This window comes from Garra rufa, chromosome 3 (assembly GCF_049309525.1).
Source record: "Garra rufa chromosome 3, GarRuf1.0, whole genome shotgun sequence".
Lineage (NCBI taxonomy): Eukaryota > Metazoa > Chordata > Actinopteri > Cypriniformes > Cyprinidae > Garra > Garra rufa.
The window spans coordinates 31,647,431-31,662,668 of record NC_133363.1 but is presented as its reverse complement, the minus strand read 5'-3'; the positions used below and the strand labels follow the sequence as shown (position 1 = coordinate 31,662,668).

The window sequence follows — 15,238 nt, the reverse complement described above, 5'->3', positions numbered from 1 at the left end:
ATGAGGTGAGAGGAGGATGTTGGCTAAGCTATCAAACATTCTGAACTCCTCCCACCCTTTGTATGAGACATTTGGGACCTTAGGCAGCTCCTTTAGGCCGCCTTTTTTTCCCACAGGAACCAGGTGCTAGTTTAGAGCTAGTGCCGGTTCAGAGTTGGACACAACGACACCAAAGCACTGCAAGAGCATTTGGAGAGCAGACGACTCTTTAAGCTTTTGAATTGCTCTCGTGGTACTTCGAGCCACACGCCAACTGGTCTGCGCATCACAAACAAGCCTAATATCAACAATGGCTTTGCCAACCTACATCGGCATCCAAACATGGCGGATCCAATGTGTTCGTGTTTATCTGCTATTTCAAAAGTTTCTATCCATCTTGTTGGTCATGGTTATCCTGCTCCCAGCTGTTCTTGGTTCTAGACCAGCAATGTTTTGGTGCTACATATGGCGCTTTTCCACTACACAGTACCAGCTCGCCTCAGCTCGCCTCGGCTCCACTCGACTCGGCTCTGTTTGGTTTTCCACTGTGTAAAAGTTGTACCTGTACCGGCTTCCAGGTACTTTTTTTCGTACCACCTCCGGCGAGGTTCCAAGTGAGCTGAGGCGAGCTGAGGCGATACTAAAATGTGACGTGAAAACACGGTCAGAGAGAATCGTCACTATTCACTGCGTCATCATTGCACGCACCAGCAATAGTATCCAGAATAACCCCACCATTTTTTAAAAGTTTGGCCAGAGATTGCATGACATATCCAATCCATTACATATTATGGCAACTCGGAAGAATACGCCGTGGTCAAACGAGGAGGTGCAGACAGCGGGTGTGTGTCGTGTAGAAGATTACATCACGGCAGTTTCTTACAGCGTCGCTATGACAACCAGGTACTATTGTGGAGGTACAGGTACAACTTTTACACAGTGGAAAACCAAACAGAGCCGAGGCGAGCCGAGTCGAGCTGGTACTGTGTAGTGGAAAAGCGCCATTAGGTACCACTTTTCCTGATTTCGAGGGTGTCGAAATACAAAGAGCAGATTTGAAACTAGGCTCTAGCTCCGAACCAGCACTGAAATTGCTTTGGTGGAAAAGGAGTATTAGTCATAGGCTGTTGCACCCCCAGAGTAAGAGGGAGCACTACTGGAGATCCTTTTTTTCCCAACAGCAGTTAGACTCTTTAATATCAGCATATCTTAGCAATGAAGCTAGTGTGTGATGTTCTTATAGGACCAACTTATTCTTGGGGCAGTATATGTATCCATATTCAGGTTATGTATGTATGCATGTAATAATTTGTTTGTACATTTGCCATTTTTATTTATATTTCATCATATATGTTATTATATTATTGTGTTTCTGATATTCCTGTTTAATTATCATCAGAATGCATAGTGTTTGTTTGTACATAAATGTTTTATTTTCTTAAAGGGGTAGTTCACCAAAAAAATTAAAATTACCCCATGATTTACTCACCCTCAAGCAACCCTAGGCATATATAACTTTCATCTTTCAGACAAATATAATTGGAGTTATATTTGAAAAAAATGTCCCTGCTATTCCAAGCTTTATAATGGCAGTGAATGGCTGTTGAGATTTTGAAGTCCAATAAAGTGCATCCATCCATCATAAAAAGAACTCCATTTTAGCAGAATTGCCAGTTTAAACATTTAGGCGCAATTTTTTTCTAGTGTATTCCACACCATTTCCTGTAGTTGGATGCCATCAGGTTGAATCTGCATGTCGAATCGGCCTATGCTATGTTTATCCACATTTCTAGCTCTTCCAGTTTCCCTGTTTGAATCCCGAATACAGGCTACTGCCACCTGCTAGTATGGGACAATTATGTTTTCTTACACAAGCGCAGACTCTCCCTGTATTCCATTCGGAGTGAGAGCTTTGTAGGGTTAAAGGGTTTAGGGGACCAAACAACTGTTTCCTGAAGTGTCCTTCTGCATCATCATTCCATGACTACATGGAGGCGCCGTCATCATGCAAAGAATCTGCGCAAAGGATCATGGGAGTACGAAGTGTCCATCAGTTGTACCCTTCAAAATCCTTCTTTCGAAGCATCATATTAACTTGTGGAAAATGGGCATCGGATGACCCCTTTAAACAACAAAGCACTGCTTTCATTTGTATATATGTTGTTTTTCATTTGTATATATGTAGTTTTTCATTTGTATATATGTATATATGTTTTTATTTGTGCCATTGGTTGTAATTTGTTTATTTGTTCTTATTTTAGTACTGACGTCACTTGTCTTATGTTCAATAAATTTCTTATGTTTGAACTTTGTATAAATTAGGCTAGTTTTTTTGTTGTTTTTTAAATTGGTAGCCTATTGAGCCATGCTTGAGGGTTTAACTCTGGCAAATGAAGAAATGAAGACATACATATTGTAATTTTACTATTCAAATTGTTTAGCTTTCTAAAATGTGAATGTGACATGGACTGAGACACTTTTATAACAAAAAAAAATGCACCAGATTAGACAAGTTTAAAATGACAATATGTAACACTTAGAGACAGATCAGACTGTGTGCCCTTAATGTTGTGGAAATTTTTCCCTGTGGTACCAAAAAATGTTTTTTACAGCATTGCATTAAAGTTAGAAATTTCAGTATTGTGATTCGTGACAATACTACTTTGGGTACAATACTACAACTTGTAGTAAAGTCTCCAAGAATGAAGCTACAAAAAACATGTGCTTAACACACTTTCTGCCATGTGCGATGTCCCTCTCTGTTGTCTCGTATGGCTTTAACATGTCCGATGCTCAACACAGTATTAAATAAAGGTAAATAAACAGTTTGGTTCTACACCAGAAACACAAACTATCCATAATGCTTACAAGAAAACATCTTAAAATAGCATTAAGCTACACTTGAAAATGTATGTGATTATTAATGTTTTTTCTTAAACCTCACTTATTTGAGGTTGCTTAAACCATCATCAAGTGCTTGTAATAACTTCTGATTGTGATCGTAAGTTGATTTTGATTCTATAGTAGGCAGACAAGCAGTCTTTGTATATTTTATAATGGTTCAAGTTTAACAGAACATCTCCTTTGTTTATTTGTGTAGAGAGAACAGCATAAGTAGGCCTAATAACAAAACAGAGAATCCGGCTACATGTAGTTAAATATAGAAATGAACAAAACTGAAATGCAATTCAAAATATCTTTTGTCATATATGCCGCATATATATGCAAAACATCAGCATGCGTTTACTGTCATGTCAAGTCCACTAAAATGAAGAACAAGTAAAGGTCAAACATTCATGTTTGATAACAGATTTGTTTCCAAAGACATTTAGATGATAAATTACCATTTTACCAATCATTTTTGTGAAATATTACAGTAACCATGACAGTAACACAACACACAAACATATCATCCAGCGGCGGTTAAAAATTTGGTGGGGTCTGTAAAATTCTGTTCAAAAAGTGTCCGGCAGTGGCAACCACAGACCACAGCACTTCTGAGAGACAAACTGCTGCGAAAGACCCAAGTGACTGTGCAATTCAGCAGAATTTATGCTGTGATCAAAAAGAGTGAGAGATATAATGCGCACGACAAGGGCCAAATGTCTGTGGCTTCTTCAATTTGATTGTGCAAGGCTGAGGAAGACACAGCAGATCCCACCCAAAGTGTGTGGCAGTGAGGACATTTCCCTCTTTTTGCCAGTCCTCGCCTTTCATATAAGTGCTGAATGTCAAAGCAAAGGCATGGATGAAATGATTTTCCTTACTGTTGCCATACAACCTCACGGTGTCAGTTTGCACACCTCCAGTGCGTCAAAAAGCAAGTACAGCACTTGGCTGCATGGAGCTTCTATTATGCAACATAGGTTTGAACAACTCTTTGAGGACATACTTGACTGTCACTGCCAGATCGCCAGTGGCATTTCCTCCCGCTGCTTGTCAGGGTGGAATGTATTGATTCAATTTAATAGTTTCAATTTACTGCGGCTGGGTCTGTCTTCTGCTGCCAGTCGCTCAGCGTGTCGTGTTCTCTAACCTTTGCACCACGTGAACGTACACATTTTCAGACACAACACGCTTTGACGAGCGCACCCTTATTTCCAGATTAGTGTCTACAGCCAAATGAATTGTTGAAGGGTAAAATAAATAAACAGAGGAACGTTGAAGAAAGGCTGATTCTCGCCTTTGGCAGCCTGTTGGCTGCTTGCCCCATTTGAGAGCCAGGAGAGGTCATTTAAGGAAACGGTGTGAAAAAAATCTAACGAAAAAGGTAGCGATCACATTTGATCTTATCCAACAATCTGAGCTCATGATGACTTTAAGATAAACATCACTGCACAGTGTTCCTGTATCTGAATCAGTAGTGCATAGCACTAGCAACTGAAAAGTCATGGGGTTGATTCCCAGGAAATGCATGGACTTAAAAAAAAAAGTCTGTCAAATGTATGAATGTAAATGTAGCATATAGGCTTTCATGCTGATGAACAGGTCAGTGCGGAGAGCAGAGGGCCTGTAACACTTGCATTGCAAGGAGGCTGCATTTGACTTTAATGAGCCAAATGAGAGGAGAGGAAGCTTGGGTTGAGTCCAACTATAACATTAGTCTTCACCATTTGCCCTTTTTCCACTCTCTGTGCTTACATTGAGAAGAAGAAGAAAAAAACATCATTGCTTGCAATAGGACAGACCATGGGTAATAGCTTGTTGGGAAAAGTCTACGAAAAATTAAAAGATTGATCTTTTAGCAAGGAAGTTCTCGAGCTAACGCAAAGTAGTAGCTGTTGACACTAATGCGGTGGATATTGTGCAGTGTGAGCCCCTTGAAGCGAGTAGGTTTCCAACAGCGCTGTTCTCCTGCTTTAAAGGTCACACATATCTCTGTGATTCAGAGTAACTGAGTCAGACCATTCTGCCCAATGTATACAACCCAAATATGACGTTAAAAGTTCATACAAACATGCTATCATGCTCTAGAACGTTCCTCAACAACTGCGGGCAGAGTTTGTACACATCGCACGAAATGTTGGTGGAAGCCTGCTGATGCCAACAGAAAGAAATTCATCAAATGTGCGTAAATGTTTTGGTAACCTGAACCTCAAAGGCTTTTGCATCACAAGGCATATTTTGTCAATTTGGTTTTGTTTGTTTACAGAGGTTTCAAACTAGTTTCAGGCCCCATTTGATTATGGCATTTATGAATGCGAGAACATGAGTGTTATTCCCTTGCTTTTCACTAATGACGGCATCGAACAGACGTTGTTTATGTTCGAGCTGTGCGAACGTCTTCTTCGGTTCAGCTGTAATGGTTCTGATATTATTCCAATAATTGTCTCTCGTTTCTGTTTAGAGTGTGGGCTTTGCCATTCCTAGTAGTCAGTGCCCCATGCTTGGGAGCATGAGGTCTGTTTTCTTAAAATTCTTTTTAAAGAAAATCCTCTGAGGAGGAGGACAGGTTCTTTTCAAGAGCCCCGCTGGTCTGCTTCTTGGAAGCGTGTGTCTGGGGAGGCCAGGCCTCTCATTAGCCCTGGGTTACAGCGCTGCCTCCCTGTTTGGCTTCCACAAGCGTCTGGGGGTGAGGGAGGGGTTCTTGGAGAAGGAGAAGGGGGGTGAAGGGGGGCAGTAATCCCAGAGGGAGGGAATAATAACAACATGTGCATTTATATCATTGTGTAGAGAGTGGGATTGATCTAATTCAGACCACCTCAGATCCTGCTGTTCTTCTGTCTTATTCACTTCTTTTCCTTTGATCATTTGAACATTTTGTTTTAAGTGCCACACCAGTTTGCTTTTGTGCTCTTACAACTCGAATTTCACTTTCTAGCACTTTACAAGAAGGTTTAAATAATAACAGTTGTTCCTGCACTATGAACTAACAATTTTTACATTCAGAATGACTTTGATTGAACAAAAAAGAAAACACACAGAACATGGATGTGCTGCGTGTACTCTCGTAAACACAAAGACTGACAAGGAAGAGAAGAAATTGTTAAATAAAATCATTATTTTTGTTTTCTTTGTGCACAAAAATTATTCTTGTAGCTACAGAGTGCCCTCCACTAATATTGGCACCCTTGGTAAATATGAGCAAAAGTGGATGTGAAAATAAATCTGCATAAGTTATCCTTTTGATCCTTCATTCAAAAAATTCACAAAATTCTAACCTTTCATTGAAGTAAAACAATAGAACCTAGGGGTGAAATCTCATTATGAAATAAATGTTTTTCTCTAGTTCACGTTGGCCACTATTATTGGCACCCAATTATTGTAACATCCTTTTCTCAAGATAACAGTTCTGAGTTTTCTCCAACAATGTCTAATGAGTTTGGAGAACGTCTAGGTTACGTATTTAACCCCTGTTCCCTGAGGACAGGGAACGAGACGCTGCATCGTGGTGGACACTACGAGACGCAGCGTCTCATTCCCTCCGGAAGGGAACACCTGACAAGAGATCAGAGGTCATTCCTTCAAACAGAATCTCTTTAGATTCTCCAGAATCTCTCTCTTCCCAGCTTCATGTTGGTGGTGCTTCTCCATGGTAGAAGCTTCATTCTGTGCTCAGTGACACAATTTTGTGTTGATTTTGATGTTTGTTTTGGATCATCATCCTGCTGGAAGATGCAACCATGGCCCATTATTAGATATCTAACAGAGGCAGTCAGGTTTTGATTTTTTATCTGCTGGTATTTGAAAGAATCCATGAAGCCATGTATATAAACACGATGTCCAGGACCCCTGGCAGAAAAATAGGTCTTCAACATTAAAGACCTTGCAGTATTTTTAACCGTGGACATTGGGTACTTTTTTAACCCTGTCTGCACCAAAACCATCTGGAGGGTTAGCTGCCAAAAAGCTCATTTTTTGGGTGAGCCAGGAGAATTTTTTCTTGAAACCCTCTGGAACAACATGCGGGGATGTAGGGGCTGTTTGATCATTTTATTTTAGGCTTTCTGACCCCAAGACTCAGCAATTCTCTGCAATTCTCCAACTGTGATCCTTGGAGAGTCTTTGGCCACTCAAACTCTCCTCCTTATCATGCATTAGGATGATATAGACACACATCTTCTTCTAGGCAGATTTGTAACATCTTTAGTTGATTGGAACTTCTTAATTATTGTCCTGATGGTGGGAATGGGGATTTTCAATGCTTTTCTTACAGCCACTTTCTATTTTGTGAAGCTCAACAAACTTGTTCTGCACATCAGAACTACATTCTTTGGTTTTACTTCTTGAGATGGATGATTAAGGGAATTTGGCTTTTGTGTTCCTCATATTTATAATCCTGTGGAACAGAAAGTCATGACTGGACAATTGTATACTCCTAGCCACCCTGGTGTGCTAAAAAAATATAATATTAATTGGAATATACTTTAGAGATATTTTATTTAGACAAATTTTTAGGGGTGCCAATAATTGTGGGCAACGTGAAATACCCCTCTTTTAGCAATCCTAATGCTCCAAATTGTAATTAAACATTTAAAATAATCTTTATTTGTATGTTTTCTGAGAGGAGTACTTTTTTCTCTGCTTGCTTATGGACGACTGCCGCTGCTTCTCACCACAAGTTGTAGGTCTAATTGTTACAAAGTGCAGCATTCTAGCTTTGTGGATATTAAAAGATTAGTTCACTTCCAGAACAAAATTTTACAGATAGTTTACTCACCCCTATGTCATCCAAGATGTTCATGTCTTTCTTTCTTCAGTCGTAAAGAAATGATGTTTCTTGAGGAAAACATTTCAGGAATGTTCTCCATATAGTGGATTTCTATGGTGCCCACGAGTTTGAACTTGCAAAATGCAGTTTAAATGCAGCTTCTACAACTTTTACAATTTATATACTTTTTAACCTCAAACGCTCGTCTTGTCTTGCTCTGCCTGAACTCTTGTTTTTTTCTGGTTCAAGACAGTTAGGGTCTGTTGAAAAACTCCCATCTCATTTTCAACCTCAATTGTATATAAAATATATAAAAATGTTCGCTAGATAAGACCCTTCTTCCTCGGCTGGGATCGTTTACAACCGCATTTAGGATCGTTTGAAGCCGCATTTAAACTGCATTTTGGAAGTTCAGATCGGGGGCACCATAGTCCACTATATGGAGAAAATTCCTGAAATGTTTTCCTCCATGCTTATGGAAATAAAACAATCGCGCTAACTGATATTTAAAAAAGCGTGTGCACAATCTCCCTCTAAAGTACATTATTGCGGAATATGTCTTCGTGAGATCTTGGTGAGACACAAAAACCTGATCTGTTACATCTTACATGACCGTTTAGTTAATGATTGGGGAAAATCTTATGCGTAACTTTATATTATATCCATGTATTACAGTAGGTCTTAATATAGATGTCGTTAATCAAACATTAAAAGAAAAGACATAATCACTCACTCCTCTTGATTAAACTACTGTTTACTTTGCATGTTTGTTTTTATTTTTAATAACAAAGATAAAATAAAAAATAGCTATATTGTAATTAATAATATAGTAATTATTATTAAGAGAAGAACTAGAGGAAAATATTCTGAGCCGTTTAAATGTTTCAGTTGCATTGCTGTCTATGCAGGGTCAGCTCTTAATTTGTGTTCCGAAGATTAAACAAAGATCTTACGGGCTTAGAATGAGATGATTACCATACAATAAAAATTGTGTGTATAATGTACTGTTGTGTTACTTTTTCAAAGAAAGTTCATTAAATGCTGTTTTTCCACTAAAAAAAAAAATAGTTCCTGCAACAAAAGCAAATGGCAAGAGAAAGTTCTGACGTAACATGCCTCATCTTAAGGAGCTCAAATAAAAACAGAGAAGAGGAACTCTTCTTATCGGCTGTGTCATTTATTTTTTTAACACCATATATGATATTTTCTTGTTTGCAAGCGTCATTACAGTGTAATGGACATATGGACATACAGTATCATAACCTGAAACAGAAAACTAATAAATACAGTAATATTTCCTCTGCACTTCGGAATATAGCACCAGCAGGGGTCACTCATACTTAATTAAAAAACAAACAAACAAACAAAAAAACTGTTAGTTTTGATTAAATACATAATACATAGAACAGTTGCAGAGTGATACCAAAACAGTTGGGTGAAGTGGTCATAAAACACAGCTGCTGACCAATCAGAATAGAGAATTGGAACTATAATGTTAAATCTGATTTTGGTGAAGTTTAGCAGAGAGGCCGTCAGTTCATAAAGTGATTAGCTGTTTCATAATTTACATAACATAATTTATGAATCTTAACCCACCAAATTGGCTAGCGGAGCTGTTATGCGTAACCCGCCATGGTTGATTTTCACCCACGTTTGGCAGGTTGGTGGATGTTAATTTCAAACCATGCATGTTACCACTGGATTTATAGTCCACAAAGTTAACAAATTAAACCTTATCTTGATTTTATCTCAAGTTTGGTTTGCTTGCCTCACACCCTTGAGAACAAATTCCTTATTAAAGCAGTATACAAAAATCTGTCATATCTGTCACAGACCTGGAATGATCCAAATGTTGCACATTTTCAGTTCTTACCACATCGTTAAAATGTAAAACATTATGACGCAGAAGAAGAACCGGAGTTGGAGAAAGGTCAAGTCGGGTGCAGTTCACCAAAGCATTCCTGAGTGTTCCTTCATCGAAAAATTGAGCTCTGTCATGCGAATGGGTGTGAATTTTCTTTTGCCAAACTGTTATGAAAATGAATGCATGTGGACTACTCAGAAAGTCGGAGTATCCAGAATCCATCTGGCCCTGAGCCAGCTTGTACAGCTGTGCTTACCCTTGTTGTGAGGTAAAGCCACTCGGATCAGGCGGCAGGGCGTGGACTGGTTGACCCGTCGTCCCAACAACCCGAGAGCAGCCGGCCAGCGGGGCTTCCATCCTCCATGTCCCTAATCACCAAGTTCCTTTCCAACAGCAACCTCCGCTATGGAATTGCAGGGCAGCAAAAATAATAATAGCTGTTTTTCCCACTCTGAAAAAGGAGCCTTGCATGAGATTAGGCGATGGGAGTGTAAAGTGATCACAGAGACTCTGGTGCTCTGTTTTTCTTACCCTTGTAATGTACATACACCCTTAGGCCTGCACTTCCCCTCCCTGACCTAATTCTCAGACGGCAGAAAGGAGGGGGAAGGAAGTGAAGGAGAGCAGCGGTAGGTCACAGAGTACAGACCGAGAGCGACTCGGGCGACCAGTGTGTGACGAAAGCGTCTTGTGTACGGAGATGGGATGGGCTGGTGTGAAAGAAGAGATTTTTGCAGACATGCGAAAGATAAGCAGAGTTCTCCTTAGGTTTTGGCAAGCCGCTTCACCTCACATGACCCCGAGAACTACGCTCGGGTTGACTAGCTGCCTATCGCCTCGTGCATCGTCTCAGTCGTTTGTGGCCTCCGTCCAGGCTGTTTTGCTTCAGATCTCCTTAGATGTTTTGCGACCGGTTTAGGTCAGACTGGCCTGACAGATGTACTAATGCCGTCCCCTTTCTCTTCCTTCTCCGGGAAAAGCGGGAAAGTGACGATGACATATTTAATCCATTAAAGGGGAAAGCTGTTTACAGAGAATGTGGAGAGGAGTATGTGCTGTTGCAGGGCAACTGCATATGTCAGTGCTCACGCTCACATAAGGAGCCAGACAACTTGACGATAGGCAAGTCCTGAGAGATGGAATTCGGTGTGAGGCCACACGCCTTATTTGGAATCATCAAGTCCTCTGGTTCGGCAGAAAACGTGGAGAAAGTGAGGATAAAAGGAAGAAAATGTTTATTTGCGGTGCTTAGATCCCCAGGTGGGGAGGCATTCCAGCAGAATGAGAGATCGTAGGTCAACAAAAGAACATGATGGACAAGGTCCAACGGTTTTACAACTCTGTCGGTGATGCAGGCACGACATACTGTTTAGGCGAAAAGCATACTAGGTGGCAAATACGAAATCTGCTAATGAATACTGATGGTTGCGAATGTTTAAACAGTATAATGAAGGGAAAACAGAGGACGAGAAAAACAAGACAGAGCGAGAATATTAATGTTTGCGCCTTACAGAAAATGTTTTCGATAGAGAGGAGCACACAACAGTTGTGTTTTGATGAACTAATGCAATATAAACAGAACCCTTTCTGTTAATGAGATCTGGAAATGTAAAGAGGCTTTCTGGGACCTCGTTCCCCCTGCTATAATTTTGTTTTGAGTGTCGAGCCGATCTACCAAGCAAGTAAGAGAATATGAAGGTTTATTGGATAGGTGCATTATAAAATAGGAGGCCAGGTTAAATATGGCCCACTGGGAGCTGCAACACTTTAAAATGGTTCAAGATTGCATTTGGAGACTCTTAAATGTCTGAGAATGTTGTGGTTTTGCTGTTTAATGAACTTAACATCTTGCTCTACTTCAGGCAGATTTGAGGAAGTGCAGAAAAGAAGTGTGTGACAGAGGCTTTCTCACTGCACTGAAGAAATGTGGAAAAACAATGAGTTTACCCTTGGCTGCTGGCAGCGAAGAACCCATGTGGCCCATGAGAGAAAAGTAAAGGTAACAAATAGCTCTTACATTTAATTTGGTCCTTATCTTAACCATTTCAGCTTGCTGCCCTACATAATGTGACAACATCCCCTGCAATTGGGAGTAATTAAAGGAACGTTGGGCCCAGATCCCTCTCACTCTGTTTTGTCTCTATAATCAAGCAGCGAGTTCCTTTCAACTCTCATGAAATGTGTTTAAATGACCACTGTCAGAGATATCTTTTGAAGTGATGGCAACAAACAAATGCACGTATGAGCTCTTTGTGTTAAACACTAGTGTGACACCCCTTAATTCTTTAAGGTTTTGGTGAATAAAACAGTTTTAGTGTTGGATAAAGGCACAATAGAAACACACTAGAAAAACCAACTAGAATAGTGTTATAAATTATGCTGACTTGTACTTACATTACTTCCAAATGTTTCCAAGAATGTTTAGATCCAGAAAAATAAGAATTTAATTAGTGTAATGGATCGTGTCATTGCGTTGCATGCCAATGAAGTCAAACAACCTTAGGTTTCCGTTTTGAGGAAAACATGGAAACACTAATGACACTTTATTTTGATATGCGTTGTATTAGACAGATGACGAAAGCACAGAGTAGCATTATAACAGAACTTACAAAACACTCAAATGTATCTAGTATGATAAAACAGCGCTGTTTTACCCCACATACACATGACTGGAAGGAGCAGAAGCGGTCGACTGTTGCATAATAAAAGCTCTGCTGCTTTTAAGCCATGTGTGATTGTCTCTCATTAGCAATTGCTCCAGCTGCCTCATTTCGTTTCCACAGCTTTCAGCCTCACCCTGCTTCATACCACAGTGACGTTAATAAAACTTTAGTATTATAGCTAGTATATTAGCTCATCCATGAACATTATTTCTTGCTGAGGAGCATCGGATAGCATCGGCTGTGAGGATGAAAACAACAACTCCCATGATTCCACACTCAATCACAGCATCAACAAACTACGCCTTTGTTTCATTGTTTGTTTTGAATATGCACTTTCTGGTGGCACAAAATTACATATTGTGCCTTTTACCCATTTTTATTCAATAAAATGTACATCTTATGCAAAGAGAAACATACAAATGTAAAAGACTTTGTGAACAAATGTTGATGGGGCTAAGAGATGTTTATAAGAATGTAAATGTACAGAATAAGGACAAAAGAACATTAATGGGAGGAAATCATTTGTCCCACACAGGACAAAGATGTGCATAAAATATGTGAACCACTCATTAAAGGAGTAGTTCACTTTCAGAACAACAATTTACAGATAATTTACTCACCCCCTTGTCATCCAAGATATTTATGTCTTTTTTTCTTCAGTTGTCAAGAAATTATATTTTTTTAGATAAACATATCTGGAAATTTCTCCATATAATGGACTTAAATGGTGCCCCGATTTTTCAATCTTCAAAATGCTGTTTAAATGCAGTTTAAATGTGGCTTCAAATGGCTGTAAACAATCCCAGCCGATGAAGAAGGGTCTTGTCTACCGAAATGTTCGGTCATTTTCTTAGAAAAATATATTTTTACATACCTTTTAAGCACTGAAACTCGTCCAGCACTAGGGCTTGTAGTGCGCGTTCCCAACTTTACGTACTGCATCCACCGTGCTCTGCAACGCAGCGAATGCTTGAAGCAGTCCCATCACCTGACTCGCCGATTGTTTGTAACAGTGGAACAGATGTGGTCCAGTCGTGACAGCACTGAGATTCCTGCTCCGCTGGAAATGGCTGGCATTTTCCACACTTGCACCACCATCTCGTCTCGTTTGAACGCGGTCTGCCCGAGACTTGTGTCGCCGCCGTGGCTGTCGCAGTTTTCTCTCTCTGACAGAGTTCATCGTCTGTGTATTCCGGCTCAAAAAGGTAGTAAACGGTGAAAAACTCCATCTCATGTGCTCCTCCAGCTTCAAAGTCGTCCGACATCGTTGTACTTTATGTTGTACCTTGTTGCTAAAGAGTATTTGATTGCGTTGCACTTCTCTCTTCTCAAGTTCGCTTTGTAAACACTGGGTCTGTAGTTTCGCATACGTCACGCGTGACCTTTCGACGTGAGTACGTAAAGTTGGGAACGCGCACTACAAGCACTAGTGCTAGACGAGTTTCAGTGCTTAAAAGGTATATAAAAATATATTTTTCTAAGAAAATGACCAAACGTTTCGGTAGACAAGACCCTTCTTTGACGGCTGGGATTGTTTACAGCCATTTGAAGCTGCATTTAAACTGCATTTAAACGGCATTTTGAAGATTCAAAAATCGGGGCGCCATTTAAGTCCATTATATGGAGAAATTTCCAGAAACATTTATCTCAAAAAACATAATTTCTTGACGACTGAAGAAAAAAATACATAAACATCTTGGATGACAAGGGGGTGAGTAAATTATCTGTAAATTGTTGTTCTGAAAGTGAACTACTCCTTTAATTGCTAAGTTTTTAATTCTGACTATCATTCTGAATGTCATTTTTATGCAGCTTTTGGCACCTTAATAGCACCAAATGCACTGGATTGTGTAACAGCAATGATTTGCGATGTTAGTGATGATGGGTCGATACACACACACAAAAATATATTTATTGTTGAGCGAGATTTATCCCAGGAGCATGTAGTTGAGCATGATTTATATTCAAAATCGTTGCAGATGCACTTTTCTGATTCGGTTGCTCTCTCCTACTTTGTTTCTTCTGTACAATCTGAAACTTTATAATATTCATGTTTACTGTAAAAGTAAGCATGGTTCAGTCCTGTAAAACGAGATGGGAAGACCATGTACACATGATTTTAATGAGCTTTCCTCTGGGATAGGATTAGCTACCAAAATGGCCTCCTTTGACGTATATGTTTGATTTTGCTCGCTGAGGCGTCCATGTTGCTCTCAAGGCGGAAATGATCGAGGCAGATTAGACTGCCCTAAACAATCAGCTTTAGCTGCTTCAGAGAAAACATATGGGAAAGACTATGAGAAACCCTCAGTGTGTTCACCCTTGATCTCAAAGGCCCTCCAATGAAGTTCACATATAATGTACTTATTCCCAGTGCAGTTTTTCTTGGCTCTTTTGGTCTGCAATCCCCTGTTTTACCATTTATTTGACAGCTGCACCATACAGATTGCTGGAGACATTAAAACAATGTCATAAATATATTTTATTGAGTCATTTTTGTCTAAAAGCAAGAAAAAATACAGCTCAATAACAACACTGCTGTCTTCTATAGAGTTGCTTTAACGCTTAATCGACTGAAGAATTTTGCAGCGTTGGCATTGGTATTGAACTGAATTGAATCAAGCTGCATATAGATGAACTGAATGGTTTCATAATTGTTTTTTACACAGTTATTGAACTGACATGAATCAATATTGTCTTTATACAGCTGCTTTACCACAGAATTTGGATCAGTTTTTATTTTTGATTCTGTTATTTTCCTGTTTATTACTGTGAAGCTGCTTTGAAACATTATTCTCTACTTGACTGGCAGTTGAGAAAGCTGTTATTTGCTTATGGTTAGTGTAGTTAGACTAGCAGGGCCTAATGGGACTATGCTAACCAGACAAAACTTTACACTTTGGGTAATACATGCCCAAACTAGGCTATAGAAACCCGTTTCCTTCACTGAATAAAAAAAATATACAAATGTTTTTCTAATGTACTCACCTCCTTGTCATCCAAGATGTTCATGTCTTTCTTTCTTCAGTCGTAAAGAAATGATGTTTTTTGAGGAAAACATTTCAGGATTTCTCTCCATAT

The 15,238-nt window shown here is 39.5% G+C and overlaps 1 long non-coding RNA gene across 1 annotated transcript in view; it reads left to right on the top strand.

Annotated features, from left to right (window-relative positions):
- Positions 1 to 933: 933 nt before the first annotated feature.
- LOC141331059 (uncharacterized) overlaps positions 934 to 15,238 on the top strand; it is a 470,059-nt gene continuing 455,754 nt past the window's right edge. The window contains exon 1 of the long non-coding RNA XR_012355226.1: positions 934 to 987. This is a non-coding gene — a long non-coding RNA (uncharacterized lncRNA). The remainder of the gene's footprint in view (positions 988 to 15,238) is intronic.